The following is a 15,683-nucleotide window of genomic DNA, read 5'->3' as shown; positions in this document are numbered from 1 at the left end:
CATAATAGGTCCATCTAGACAGCGCTCTTCAAATATCTCCAATGGCTCATTTGCAGCCGCTTGTGATTGTTAAGTAATGGCACTGTCCCAGTAGGTGTGAGATTTTGTTTTTATCCAATACTATTCTATCCCCAAAGTCATAAGTCATATTATAATAGTCATGCTAAAAGTCTGCTGACGGGCCACGGTGTTGATCCTGATACCCCACTGGACAACGCCTACGGGTTGCCGGAGCTGTGTCGGCTGCAGGTTTGGGAGGTTTGGGGTAACTGGGGAGTGCATTCTTTAGGACATTTATATAGTGATGGGTCCCTTGCCTCATTCCAACAACTTCAACAGACACATAATGTCCCCACACGGTTTTTCTTCCGGTTTCTTCAGCTGAGACATGCTTTGGCTGCCCAGTTCCCAAAGGGCCCTCTGGTGCTTGATGATTCCCCGGTCAAATTATTGTTGCAGACGCTGGACTCAGGACATCTAGTTTCTAAGATATATAGTCGTATTCTCCAGATGCATCATATGGACCCTCTAACTGCTCTTCAGAGTAGGTGGGAGTCAGATGTGGGTATGGTATCAGACGATGCATGGAATACTGCTGTGGGAGCCCATCGGATCTCCACTTCCTCTGTTAGGTACCAGCAAATACAATTATACATCCTGCATAGAGTGTATATGACCCCGGTGAGGCTGGCACATATTGGGGGGTCCCATAACTCACGGTGCCCTAAATGTGGAGCCGAGGGGGCCGACTTCTGGCATTTACTCTGGGTATGCCTTGGCGTGTCTCGGTTTTGGACGGCCGTTATACGCACCATATGCGATACGGGTGTTCCCTCCTCCATATGTACGCCTACACTATGTACGCTGCTGATTGTGGATGAGGAGGCTCTAGATCCACCGCAGGCATTATGTTATTAACCTATGTGCCTTAGCTAGGGTTTGTATAGCCCGGCTGTGGCTGGCGGGAGAGGCCCCGACACTTGGGGCCTGGATATCCCTGGTCAACGAAACTATCGCACACGAAAAATTTGTATTCCTGGCGAGGAAGGTGGAGAGGAAATTGTTTACAATATGGGGCAGGTGGATGGATTCTAAATATTTCAAGGATAAATAAAGTCTAGAGTTGTAATTTTTTCCCTATTTTATTGAGGTATTTATGGGGTGGATACCCTCGCGGCCGGCCTTGCTGTGTTGTATTGGGATGTGATGTGTTCACTCTGCTATGCTTATGCCTATATTGGAAGTGTTTTATCTGAGCTGTGTCAGGCTCAGACGCCGACACTTTGTGACTGCGTGATTTACGAGACACTATCTATACTTGATGTACTATGTGCCTTATATTTGTACAGCTGCTTATGTGTTTTCTGTGTATGTATGTAGTTTAAGTTGTTTTTTTTTTGTGTGAATTGTTGATGTAAATTCCGAAAACTCAAATAAAAACTATTGAATTTAAAAAAAGTCTGCTGACGATTCGAATTAAGCTGCTCTTACCTTTGTCCAGTCACTAACCTTCTACTAGTGTGCTACGCAAGGCCTCTGCAAACATATGCAAGAGACAGCAACAGCAGCGCCCTGTATAGGCAGTTGACATTATGACATCACAGCATGAGCTCACACACCCCACCAGACCAGCTAAGTCTGGTTATTTCTGGTTTGAGGCCCTTGCTGTCTTTTACATGACTGACCTAAGGGAAATGTGATTTCACTTATTAATTAAAACTTATATTCACAACTGAATATTTTTATTACTAGCATTTGCCCGCAGTTTTGCTCACTTAGTGGCATCTAATATTGTGATATGTATTTTATATTGTATGCATAGGGCCTGATTCAGGTTGGATTGCAATCGCAATAAGCGATCCAACTGCAAAAATTGCTAAGAGGATGAGCATGCGCCTGCATTTTCTGTGGCGACCCGCAGAGAATACGATCGCCTCTGCCTGTCAGTTGGGGCGGGCAGCAACACTCCATTTCCAAGGCGGAGATGGAGCGGTGCGGGGGCGAGGCTTCAAAATGGGGGTCGGCAACAGAGAAACAGGGGGCATGGTCAGGGCGGCTGCATGACGTCACATGCAGTCGCTGCGATCACAAAAATGGTGGCGGCTTCCTGCGGGCACATACAGTCTGCACCAGCAGGAGGCTACCCCATTTTTTATGATCACGCTCAAATTGCAGTGCGACCGCAATTTCAGCGTGGTCAAGGAGGGAGGCGGCAATTGCTACTTAGCAGAATTTGCAATCCTTACTAAATTAGGCCCATTGATCACAAAATTTATTTGTAAACAAGGGCCCTCATTCCGAGTTGTTCGCTCGCAAGTGAATTTTAGCAGATTTGCTCATGCTAAGCCGCCGCCTACTGGGAGTGAATCTTAGCATCTTAAAATTGCGAACGATGTATTCGCAATATTGCGATTACACACCTCGTAGCAGTTTCTGAGTAGCTTCAGACTTACTGCGATCAGTTCAGTGCTTGTCGTTCCTGGTTTGACATCACAAACACACCCAGCGTTCGGCCAGACACTCCGTTTCTCCGGCCACTCCTGCGTTTTTTCCGGAAACGGTAGCGTTTTTTCCCACACTCCCACACGGCCTGTTTCCGCCCAGTAACACCCATTTGCTGTCAATCACATTACAATCGCCAGAACGATGAAAATGCAGTGAGTAAAATTACTAAGTGCATAGCAAATTTACTTGGCGCAGTCGCAGTGCGGACATTGCGCATGCGCATTAAGCGGAAAATCGCTGCGATGCGAAGATTTTTACCGAGCGAACAACTCGGAATGAGGGCCAATATTTGCAGTTTTTCTTTAGGGACTAACACAAAAGATGCTTGGGGCTACTAACACATGGGTAAGCCACGTAAAGCTTCCCATGGGTCAGTGGCATCACAACAGGGTTGCGGCTCACACCCAAGTGTCACCCGCCAAGAGGGGTGACACCAATGTGCCGGTTCCTCTTCAGTGACAGGAGCTGGGTGTTGCACTGTGACATTACGTGCAGACATTACGTGCAGCACCCAGCTTCTATCACAATGCAGGTGTCAGGAACCACACGCACTGCTCGTACACACCACTTAACGGCACGCTGGTGTATTCTGTGCTGCAGATCAGCTGCTGGTGCTTTCTGTGATTTCCACTGACTCTGGCAGAGTCACATGATGCAGAGTCACATGGATCCAAAGTCACATGGATCCAGGTAATTACTTCCTGGTTCTGTGTATGCTGCTGCTGCTGCTGCTGCTGCCAGCAGCAACCAATCAGCATCCTTCTGGGGAGATATAAGCAGGCTTCCCAGAGTCCTCATTGCCTTGAACAACTTGTCAATTCTCCAGCATACTTACCTACTCTCCCGGAAGCTGCGGGAGATTCCCGTTTTTTGGGGTAGCCCCCCGCACCCGCGGAAGAGTGGGCAGGTCTCCCGCATCCTGCTCGCATCTTAGTGATGCAAGCAGGATGGAGATAACCTCCCGCATTCGCGTGTCCGTCGGGTGGAGAAGGGGTTAAAATGACGCAAATCGCATCATTTTAGCCCCGTCCCCTTCCCGCGGACCCACGAATCGCGGTTTTTCCCGATGCGGGGGGCGGGGCTTAGTGATGTCACAGTTTGCCTCGGCCCCCCCGAAGACACCTGCTGCGTCTCCTCTCCGGGCATAGGTAAGTATGCTCCAGAGATCCATTTACCTGTGTCCTGCTGTACCTGCCTTTCCTGGTTACTTACCTGCCGCCAGAGACTTCCATTATCTCCATCTCAGTGTGTTACCAGTCTGCGGTGCTCAGTCCAGGATTTCCCTCACAGGCTCCGGATATCCTCAGCTACCCATTCATTCCAGAGTTCACCATATCCGATATACTTACCTTTTCATGTCACCATCGGACTCACCATCGATGGTTAAGCACTTCAGTATAATCTGGTATTAAGTATCCCTGCATAGCCGAGTGTCTCACAGCCTCCACAGAGGAACCTGAGCAGTGGGCCGTGACCTGCCCGTCAGGCGCAGCGAAGACCATATCCCCTAGCGGGGGTCACTGGTGAAAACCCCTGGCGAGTTAGACTCTGCGCCTCTGCTTCAGGTCTCGCCAATTCTCTGTGCTCACTGTGTAAACTTCCAGAGTGCTCCAGCATATGACTTATCCATATCTCAGCCACCTAACTTCTGCCTCCCTGCGCCCTCCACTGGCTCACCCAGGTCATTACCGGGAACACAATCAGACCAGCCCGTGACAGCAGGAGCCAGCACCGCACACACACTAGTCCCCGGGTGCAGCCCGCAAACCCCGGGACACCCGCAGCAACAAAATGGAGATTTAGGCCACGCCCCTACCTATGAGACCATGCCTCCTTTTTACCATTGCACTGCTTATCTGTGTGCACTGCATTACAATCTCCCTCGCTGCCTCTGTGGGTGTCACCAGTAACAGTGGCACCTCTGCCATGCTTGTAGCCAGTGTCGGACTGGGGCATTTAGGGCCCACCAGGGGATTGCAGTGGTAGGGGCCCATGATTAGGGGTGTGGCCAGTCTGCAGAGGGGGTGGGGTCTGCCACCTCATTGGTTTGACTAACCATTAGAGCAAAGTCTGGGTAACTTCATAAATATATACAGTAAATTCAGATGCTGCATGCATGATAATGTACCAAATTAATAACAGATTAATAACAGCAATGCACTGTAGAAAATACACCATAGTCCAGTATAAGGTAACATATGTATAATGTGTAATTCAAGTGCACAATCTGAAATCTGATCCTTAGAGCAGGAGGTGGGCCCCCAGACAGTGGGGCCCACCGGTGGTTTCCCCTGAACCCCTGTGGGCCAGTCCAAGCCTGCTTGTAGCAGCTGGTCCTAAGATCTACACCTCCAGCCCTGAGTGTTTGCCCTTGTGACTTGTTGATCATCATAGTGAAGCAGATGCTTACAGAAAACTGCAGGGGCTTAGATTGAAAAGAAAAAAATTGATTGGTATAAGCAGGAGTATACTTGGTATAAACAAAGTCTCACCTGCACCACATCCCATTAGAATCTCTGCCACAATTAGCTTCCTCTGCAGAGCAGTCACTTTAAGTCATACTTGCCTACCCTCGCTCATTCTGCAGGAGACTCCCTGAAATGACAGCAATCTCCCTGACTCCTTGAATAGTCCAGCAATCTCCTGGATTGCACCTTAACCCCATTATGCAGCTGTTATAGGCCCTACACACTAGGGTGATAATACTCAAAGATATGAATGATCTTGTTCATTAATGAATGAGATACCATTCATATCTTTGAGTGTGGAGGCACCAGCGATGAACGATTCGCGGCCCCACACTCGATCATCGCTGGTGCCCCGTTGCCTGTGCATGCAGGCCAGTATGGACGATCTTGTCCATATTTGCCTGCACTTCTATGGAGCCGGGTGCCGGGGGAGTAAAGAAACTTCACTCCCGCCATCAGTGTCCCCCCGCCACCGGGTAGCGCGTCGGCCGTATCTACCGTCGGACAGCTCAGCGGCAGATCGCTCAATGTGTAGGGCCCATTACATGATTCTTAGGGGGGGGGGGGAAGAATCACAGATACATACATTCAAATGGGAACATCAGTGCCATGTCCCTGCATTGGTTATAAGGCACAATGATCCAATGATCCCTATGGCTACATGCATTTTAAATAAAGTTTCTCGTGGCCACTTACAGTATATGGAACCTTTTGTAAAGCACAATACACAAACAAATTCTGCAAAGTATAAGTGTCTTTTCTTCAACAAAGTAGACTTACTAACTTTGGGGCTCGTTTATATTTGGATGCCATCTGGAAGGAGCCACCTCTTTCCGTCCATTGTTGGGAAGGTCAGGCATCGCAACCGACACATTTGGACTCTCCTTGGGGATTTGTGATTTAGAACGCACAGTTCTTTGCTGTGCTTTTGCCAGCTTAACTCTTTTCATTTTTCTAGTGGGAGGATGAGTGCTTCCATCCTCATGTGAAGCTGAACCACTAGCTATGAACATTGGCCAGGGCCTCAGCCGTTCCTTGCCACTTCGTGTCGTAAAAGGCATATTGGCAAGTTTACGCTTCTCCTCAGACGATTTGAATTTATATTTTTGGGTCATTTTACTAAACTTTTGCTTTTTGGATTTTACGTGCTCTCTACTATGACATTGGACATTGACCTTGGCAAACGACGTTGATGGCATTTCATCGTCTCTGCTATGACTAGTGACAGCAGCTTCAGCACTAGGTGGAAGTGGATCTTGATCTTTCCCTATTTTACCCTCCACATTTTTGTTCTCCATTTTTTTATTGTGTGGAATTATATGCCAGTAATATATCTGGAATTAGACGGCAGTAATGTCTGGAATTAGATATCACTAGATAGATACCAGATACCAATGTGACTGGAATGATGATGACCTATGCACAGTGACAGGACACTACCACAGCACACTACAGCAGCAAGATGCAGCACAAGACACTGGACTAGTATTAGTAATGTACTGTAGTATTACTGAGCACCACAATGCAGCACAAGACAATGAGCAGTGATACTGAGCACTGATGATAAATTACTACTGTAGAACTGACACTGAGCAGCAAGATGCAGCACAAGAGAGACACTGTACTTGTATTAGTGAGCAGGAATAAGCACTGATACTGAGCAATCATATTGAGATTTGCCACTGAGAGAACATAGCCACGTCCTCTCTGCTCTCCCTACAATGCACGAGTGAAAATGGCGGCAACGCGCGGCTCTTTATATGGAATCCGAATATTGCTAGAATCTGACAGCGGGATGATGAAGTTTTCCCTTGTTCGGGTTTTCCGAGTCAGGTGGGAACAACCGAGTCTGCCTCGGACCCGTGTAAACCACGTGGAGTTCGGGGGGAATCGGTTCTTGGAGAACCGAACCCGCTCATCTCTAATCCAAATGTAAATGAGCCCCAAAGTTAGTAAGTCTACTTGTTGAAGAAAAGACACTTATACCTTTACAAAAGGTTCCATATACTGTAAGTGGCCACGAGAAACTTTATTTAAAATGCATGTAGCCATAGGGATCATGGGGGGTAATTCCAAGTTGATCGCAGCAGGAAATTTTTTAGCAGTTGGGCAAAACCATGTGCACTGCAGGGGGCGCAGATATAACATTTGCAGAGAGAGTTAGATTTGGGTGGGTTATTTTGTTTCTGTGCAGAGTAAATACTGACTGCTTTATTTTTACATTGCAATTTAGATTGCAGATTGAACACACCACTCCCAAATCAAACTCTCTCTGCACGTTATATCTGCCCTTCCTGCAGTGCATATGGTTTTGCCCAATTGCTATAAAAAATCCTGCTGCGATCAACTTGGAATTACCCCTATTGTGCCTTATAACCAATGCAGGGAAATGGCACTGATGTTCTCATTTGAATGTATGTATCTGTGATTCATTTTTCCCCCCAAGAATCATGTAATGGGCCGACACATTGAGCGATCCACCGCTGAGCTGCCCGACGGTGGATACGGCCGACGGGCGATCCGGTGGCGGGGGGACAGTGATGGGGGGAGTGAAGTTTCTTTACTCCCCAGGCACCCGGCTCCATAGAAGCGCAGGCTAATATGGACGAGATCGTCCATATTGGCCTGCATGCACAGGCGACGGGGCACCAGGGATGATCGAGCACGGGGCCGCGCATCGTTCATCGCTGCTGCCTCCACACTCAAAGATATGAATGGTATCTCATTCATTAATGAACAAGATCATTCATATCTTTGAGTATTATCACCCTAGTGTGTAGGGCCTATAACAGCTGCATGATGGGGTTAAGGTGCAATCCGGGAGATTGCTGGACTATTCAAGGAGTCAGGGAGATTGCTGTCATTTCAGGGAGTCTCCTGCAGAATGAGCGAGAGTAGGCAAGTATGACTTAAAGTGACTGCTCTGCAGAGGAAGCTAATTGAGGCAGAGATTCTAATGGGATGTGGTGCAGGTGAGACTTTGTTTATACCAAGTATACCCATGCTTATACCCATAAATTTTCTCTGACGTCCTAGTGGATGCTGGGGACTCCGTCAGGACCATGGGGGATTAGCGGCTCCGCAGGAGACAGGGCACAAAAATAAAGCTTTAGGATCAGGTGGTGTGCACTGGCTCCTCCCCCTATGACCCTCCTCCAAGCCTCAGTTAGGTTTTTGTGCCCGTCCGAGCAGGGTGCAATCTAGGTGGCTCTCCTAAAGAGCTGCTTAGAAAAAGTTTTTAGGTTTTTTATTTTACAGTGAGTCCTGCTGGCAACAGGCTCACTGCAACGAGGGACTTAGGGGAGAAGAAGTGAACTCACCTGCGTGCAGGATGGATTGGCTTCTTAGGCTACTGGACACCATTAGCTCCAGAGGGATCGAACACAGGCCCAGCCATGGAGTCCGGTCCCGGAGCCGCGCCGCCGACCCCCTTGCAGATGCCGAAAAGTGAAGAGGTCCAGAAACCGGCGGCAGAAGACTTTTCAGTCTTCATGAGGTAGCGCACAGCACTGCAGCTGTGCGCCATTGTTGTCACACACTTCACACTAGTGATGAGCGCCTGAAATTTTTCGGGTTTTGTGTTATGGTTTTGGGTTCGGTTCCGCGGCCGTGTTTTGGGTTCGACCGCGTTTTGGCAAAACCTCACCGAATTTTTTTTGTCGGATTCGAGTGTGTTTTGGATTCGGGTGTTTTTTTCAAAAAACCCTAAAAAACAGCTTAAATCATAGAATTTGGGGGTCATTTTGATCCCATATTATTATTAACCTCAAAAACCATAATTTCAACTCATTTTCAGTCTATTCTGAATACCTCACACCTCACAATATTATTTTTAGTCCTAAAATTTGCACCGAGGTCGCTGGATGACTAAGCTAAGCGACCCTAGTGGCCGACACAAACACCTGGCCCATCTAGGAGTGGCACTGCAGTGTCACGCAGGATGTCCCTTCCAAAAAACCCTCCCCAAACAGCACATGACGCAAAGAAAAAAAGAGGCGCAATGAGGTAGCTGTGTGAGTAAGATTAGCGACCCTAGTGGCCGACACAAACACCGGGCCCATTTAGGAGTGGCACTGCAGTGTCACGCAGGATGTCCCTTCCAAAAAACCCTCCCCAAACAGCACATGACGCAAAGAAAAAAAGAGGCGCAATGAGGTAGCTGTGTGAGTAAGATTAGCGACCCTAGTGGCCGACACAAACACCGGGCCCATCTAGGAGTGGCACTGCAGTGTCACGCAGGATGTCCCTTCCAAAAAACCCTCCCCAAACAGCACATGACGCAAAGAAAAAAAGAGGCGCAATGAGGTAGCTGTGTGAGTAAGATTAGCGACCGTAGTGGCCGACACAAACACCGGGCCCATTTAGGAGTGGCACTGCAGTGTCACGCAGGATGTCCCTTCCAAAAAACCCTCCCCAAACAGCACATGACGCAAAGAAAAAAAGAGGCGCAATGAGGTAGCTGTGTGAGTAAGATTAGCGACCCTAGTGGCCGACACAAACACCGGGCCCATTTAGGAGTGGCACTGCAGTGTCACGCAGGATGTCCCTTCCAAAAAACCCTCCCCAAACAGCACATGACGCAAAGAAAAAGAAAAGAAAAAAGAGGTGCAAGATGGAATTGTCCTTGGGCCCTCCCACCCACCCTTATGTTGTATAAACAAAACAGGACATGCACACTTTAACCAACCCATCATTTCAGTGACAGGGTCTGCCACACGACTGTGACTGATATGACGGGTTGGTTTGGACCCCCCCCAAAAAAGAAGCAATTAATCTCTCCTTGCACAAACTGGCTCTACAGAGGCAAGATGTCCACCTCATCATCATCCTCCGATATATCACCGTGTACATCCCCCTCCTCACAGATTATCAATTCGTCCCCACTGGAATCCACCATCTCAGCTCCCTGTGTACTTTGTGGAGGCAATTGCTGCTGGTCAATGTCTCCGCGGAGGAATTGATTATAATTCATTTTAATGAACATCATCTTCTCCACATTTTCTGGATGTAACCTCGTACGCCGATTGCTGACAAGGTGAGCGGCGGCACTAAACACTCTTTCGGAGTACACACTTGTGGGAGGGCAACTTAGGTAGAATAAAGCCAGTTTGTGCAAGGGCCTCCAAATTGCCTCTTTTTCCTGCCAGTATAAGTATGGACTGTGTGACGTGCCTACTTGGATGCGGTCACTCATATAATCCTCCACCATTCTTTCAATGGGGAGAGAATCATATGCAGTGACAGTAGACGACATGTCCGTAATCGTTGTCAGGTCCTTCAGTCCGGACCAGATGTCAGCATCAGCAGTCGCTCCAGACTGCCCTGCATCACCGCCAGTGGGTGGGCTCGGAATTCTGAGCCTTTTCCTCGCACCCCCAGTTGCGGGAGAATGTGGAGGAGGAGATGTTGACAGGTCGCGTTCCGCTTGACTTGACAATTTTCTCACCAGCAGGTCTTTCAACCCCAGCAGACTTGTGTCTGCCGGAAAGAGAGATCCAAGGTAGGCTTTAAATCTAGGATCGAGCATGGTGGCCAAAATGTAGTGCTCTGATTTCAACAGATTGACCACCCGTGAATCCTTGTTAAGCGAATTAAGGGCTCCATCCACAAGTCCCACATGCCTAGCGGAATCGCTCCGTGTTAGCTCCTCCTTCAATGTCTCCAGCTTCTTCTGCAAAAGCCTGATGAGGGGAATGACCTGACTCAGGCTGGCAGTGTCTGAACTGACTTCACGTGTGGCAAGTTCAAAGGGCAGCAGAACCTTGCACAACGTTGAAATCATTCTCCACTGCGCTTGAGACAGGTGCATTCCACCTCCTATATCGTGCTCAATTGTATAGGCTTGAATGGCCTTTTGCTGCTCCTCCAACCTCTGAAGCATATAGAGGGTTGAATTCCACCTCGTTACCACTTCTTGCTTCAGATGATGGCAGGGCATGTTCAGTAGTTTTTGGTGGTGCTCCAGTCTTCTGTACGTGGTGCCTGTACGCCGAAAGTGTCCCGCAATTCTTCTGGCCACCGACAGCATCTCTTGCACGCCCCTGTCGTTTTTTAAATAATTCTGCACCACCAAATTCAAGGTATGTGCAAAACATGGGACGTGCTGGAATTTGCCCATATTTAATGCACACACAATATTGCTGGCGTTGTCCGATGCCACAAATCCACAGGAGAGTCCAATTGGGGTAAGCCATTCCGCGATGATCTTCCTCAGTTGCCGTAAGAGGTTTTCAGCTGTGTGCGTATTCTGGAAAGCGGTGATACAAAGCGTAGCCTGCCTAGGAAAGAGTTGGCGTTTGCGAGATGCTGCTACTGGTGCCGCCGCTGCTGTTCTTGCGGCGGGAGTCCATACATCTACCCAGTGGGCTGTCACAGTCATATAGTCCTGACCCTGCCCTGCTCCACTTGTCCACATGTCCGTGGTTAAGTGGACATTGGGTACAGCTGCATTTTTTAGGACACTGGTGACTCTTTTTCTGAGGTCTGTGTACATTTTCGGTATCGCCTGCCTAGAGAAATGGAACCTAGATGTTATTTGGTACCGGGGACACAGTACCTCCAACAAGTCTCTAGTTGGCTCTGCAGTAATGATGGATACCGGAACCACGTTTCTCACCACCCAGGATGCCAAGGCCTCAGTTATCCGCTTTGCAGTAGGATGACTGCTGTGATATTTCATCTTCCTCGCAAAGGACTGTTGGACAGTCAATTGCTTGGTGGAAGTAGTAAAAGTGGTCTTACGACTTCCCCTCTGGGATGACCATCGACTCCCAGCAGCAACAACAGCAGCGCCAGCAGCAGTAGGCGTTACACGCAAGGATGCATCGGAGGAATCCCAGGCAGGAGAGGAATCATCAGAATTGCCAGTGACATGGCCTGCAGGACTATTGGCATTCCTGGGGAAGGAGGAAATTGACACTGAGGGAGTTGGTGGGGTGGTTTGCGTGAGCTTGGTTACAAGAGGAAGGGATTTACTGGTCAGTGGACTGCTTCCGCTGTCACCCAAAGTTTTTGAACTTGTCACTGACTTATTATGAATGCGCTGCAGGTGACGTATAAGGGAGGATGTTCCGAGGTGGTTAACGTCCTTACCCCTACTTATTACAGCTTGACAAAGGGAACACACGGCTTGACACCTGTTGTCCGCATTTCTGTTGAAATACCTCCACACCGAAGAGCTGATTTTTTTGGTATTTTCACCAGGCATGTCAACGGCCATATTCCTCCCACGGACAACAGGTGTCTCCCCGGGTGCCTGACTTAAACAAACCACCTCACCATCAGAATCCTCCTGGTCAATTTCCTCCCCAGCGCCAGCAACACCCATATCCTCCTCATCCTGGTGTACTTCAACACTGACATCTTCAATCTGACTATCAGGAACTGGACTGCGGGTGCTCCTTCCAGCACTTGCAGGGGGCGTGCAAATGGTGGAAGGCGCATGCTCTTCACGTCCAGTGTTGGGAAGGTCAGGCATCGCAACCGACACAATTGGACTCTCCTTGTGGATTTGGGATTTCGAAGAACGCACAGTTCTTTGCGGTGCTACTGCTTTTGCCAGCTTGAGTCTTTTCATTTTTCTAGCGAGAGGCTGAGTGCCTCCATCCTCATGTGAAGCTGAACCACTAGCCATGAACATAGGCCAGGGCCTCAGCCGTTCCTTGCCACTCCGTGTGGTAAATGGCATATTGGCAAGTTTACGCTTCTCCTCCGACAATTTTATTTTAGGTTTTGGAGTCCTTTTTTTACTGATATTTGGTGTTTTGGATTTGACATGCTCTGTACTATGACATTGGGCATCGGCCTTGGCAGACGACGTTGCTGGCATTTCATCGTCTCGGCCATGACTAGTGGCAGCAGCTTCAGCACGAGGTGGAAGTGGATCTTGATCTTTCCCTAATTTTGGAACCTCAACATTTTTGTTCTCCATATTTTAATAGGCACAACTAAAAGGCACCTCAGGTAAACAATGGAGATGGATGGATACTAGTATACAATTATGGACGGACTGCCGAGTGCCGACACAGAGGTAGCTACAGCCGTGGACTACCGTACTGTACTGTGTCTGCTGCTAATATAGACTGGTTGATAAAGAGATGTAGTAGTATGTATGTATAAAGAAGAAAAAAAAAAACCACGGGTAGGTGGTATACAATTGTGGACGGACTGCCGAGTGCCGACACAGAGGTAGCTACAGCCGTGAACTACCGTACTGTACTGTGTCTGCTGCTAATATAGACTGGTTGATAAAGAGATGTAGTAGTATGTATGTATAAAGAAGAAAGAAAAAAAAACCACGGGTAGGTGGTATACAATTATGGACGGACTGCCGAGTGCCGACACAGAGGTAGCTACAGCCGTGGACTACCGTACTGTACTGTGTCTGCTGCTAATATAGACTGGTTGATAAAGAGATGTAGTAGTATGTATGTATAAAGAAGAAAGAAAAAAAAACCTCGGGTAGGTGGTATACAATTATGGACGGACTGCCGAGTGCCGACACAGAGGTAGCTACAGCCGTGAACTACCGTACTGTACTGTGTCTGCTGCTAATATAGACTGGTTGATAAAGAGATGTAGTAGTATGTATGTATAAAGAAGAAAGAAAAAAAAACCACGGGTAGGTGGTATACAATTATGGACGGACTGCCGAGTGCCGACACAGAGGTAGCTACAGCCGTGAACTACCGTACTGTGTCTGCTGCGACTGGATGATAAATAATGATATAAAAAATATATATATATATCACTACTGCAGCCGGACAGGTATATATTATATAATGACGGACCTGCTGGACACTGTCTGTCAGCAGAATGAGTTTTTTATAGAATATTTTAATAGGCACAACTAAAAGGCACCTCAGGTAAACAATGGAGATGGATGGATACTAGTATACAATTATGGACGGACTGCCGAGTGCCGACACAGAGGTAGCTACAGCCGTGGACTACCGTACTGTACTGTGTCTGCTGCTAATATAGACTGGTTGATAAAGAGATGTAGTAGTATGTATGTATAAAGAAGAAAAAAAAAAAACCACGGGTAGGTGGTATACAATTGTGGACGGACTGCCGAGTGCCGACACAGAGGTAGCTACAGCCGTGAACTACCGTACTGTACTGTGTCTGCTGCTAATATAGACTGGTTGATAAAGAGATGTAGTAGTATGTATGTATAAAGAAGAAAGAAAAAAAAACCACGGGTAGGTGGTATACAATTATGGACGGACTGCCGAGTGCCGACACAGAGGTAGCTACAGCCGTGAACTACCGTACTGTGTCTGCTGCGACTGGATGATAAATAATGATATAAAAAATATATATATATCACTACTGCAGCCGGACAGGTATATATTATATAATGACGGACCTGCTGGACACTGTCTGTCAGCAGAATGAGTTTTTTATAGAATAAAAAAAAAAACACCACACAAGTGAAGTCACACGACGAGTGTTTAACTTTTTCAGGCAATCACAATATAGTATACTACTAACTATACTGGTGGTCAGTGTGGTCAGGTCACTGGTCAGTCACACTGGCAGTGGCACTCCTGCAGCAAAAGTGTGCACTGTTTAATTTTAATATAATATGTACTCCTGGCTCCTGCTATAACCTATAACTGGCACTGCAGTGCTCCCCAGTCTCCCCCACAATTATAAGCTGTGTGAGCTGAGCACAGTCAGATATATATACATAGATGATGCAGCACACTGGGCTGAGCAGTGCACACAGATATGGTATGTGACTGAGTCACTGTGTGTATCGTTTTTTTCAGGCAGAGAACGGATATATTAAATAAAACAAAACTGCACTGTCTGGTGGTCACTGTGGTCAGTCACTAGTAAACTCTGCACTCTCTACACTTCTACAGTACTCCTAAGCTCCAGTAAATCAGGTCAATCTCTCTCTCTCTCTCTTCTAATCTAAATGGAGAGGACGCCAGCCACGTCCTCTCCCTATCAATCTCAATGCACGTGTGAAAATGGCGGCGACGCGCGGCTCCTTATATAGAATCCGAGTCTCGCGAGAATCCGACAGCGTCATGATGACGTTCGGGCGCGCTCGGGTTAACCGAGCAAGGCGGGAGGATCCGAGTCTGCTCGGACCCGTGAAAAAAACCATGACGTTCGGGCGGGTTCGGATTCAGAGAAACCGAACCCGCTCATCTCTACTTCACACCAGCGGTCACTGAGGGTGCAGGGCGCTGTGGGGGGCGCCCTGGGCAGCAATGAAATACCTATACTGGCTAAAAGATACATCACATATAGCCCCTGGGGCTATATGGATGTATTTAACCCCTGCCAGGTCTCAGAAAAACGGGAGAAGAAGCCCGCCGAAAAGGGGGCGGGGCCTATTCTCCTCAGCACACAGCGCCATTTTCCCTCACAGAAATGCTGGTGGGAAGGCTCCCAGGCTCTCCCCTGCACTGCACTACAGAAACAGGGTTAAAACAGAGAGGTGGGGCACTTATTTGGCGATATGATTATATATATTAAGATGCTATAAGGGAAAAACACTTATATAAAGGTTGTCCCTGTATAATTATAGCGTTTTGGTGTGTGCTGGCAAACTCTCCCTCTGTCTCTCCAAAGGGCTAGTGGGGTCCTGTCCTCTATCAGAGCATTCCCTGTGTGTGTGCTGTGTGTCGGTACGTGTGTGTCGACATGTATGAGGACGATGTTGGTGAGGAGGCGGAGCAATTGCCTGTA

The sequence above is a fragment of the Pseudophryne corroboree genome, chromosome 7 (assembly GCF_028390025.1).
Source record: "Pseudophryne corroboree isolate aPseCor3 chromosome 7, aPseCor3.hap2, whole genome shotgun sequence".
Lineage (NCBI taxonomy): Eukaryota > Metazoa > Chordata > Amphibia > Anura > Myobatrachidae > Pseudophryne > Pseudophryne corroboree.
This window is presented reverse-complemented; position numbering follows the sequence as displayed.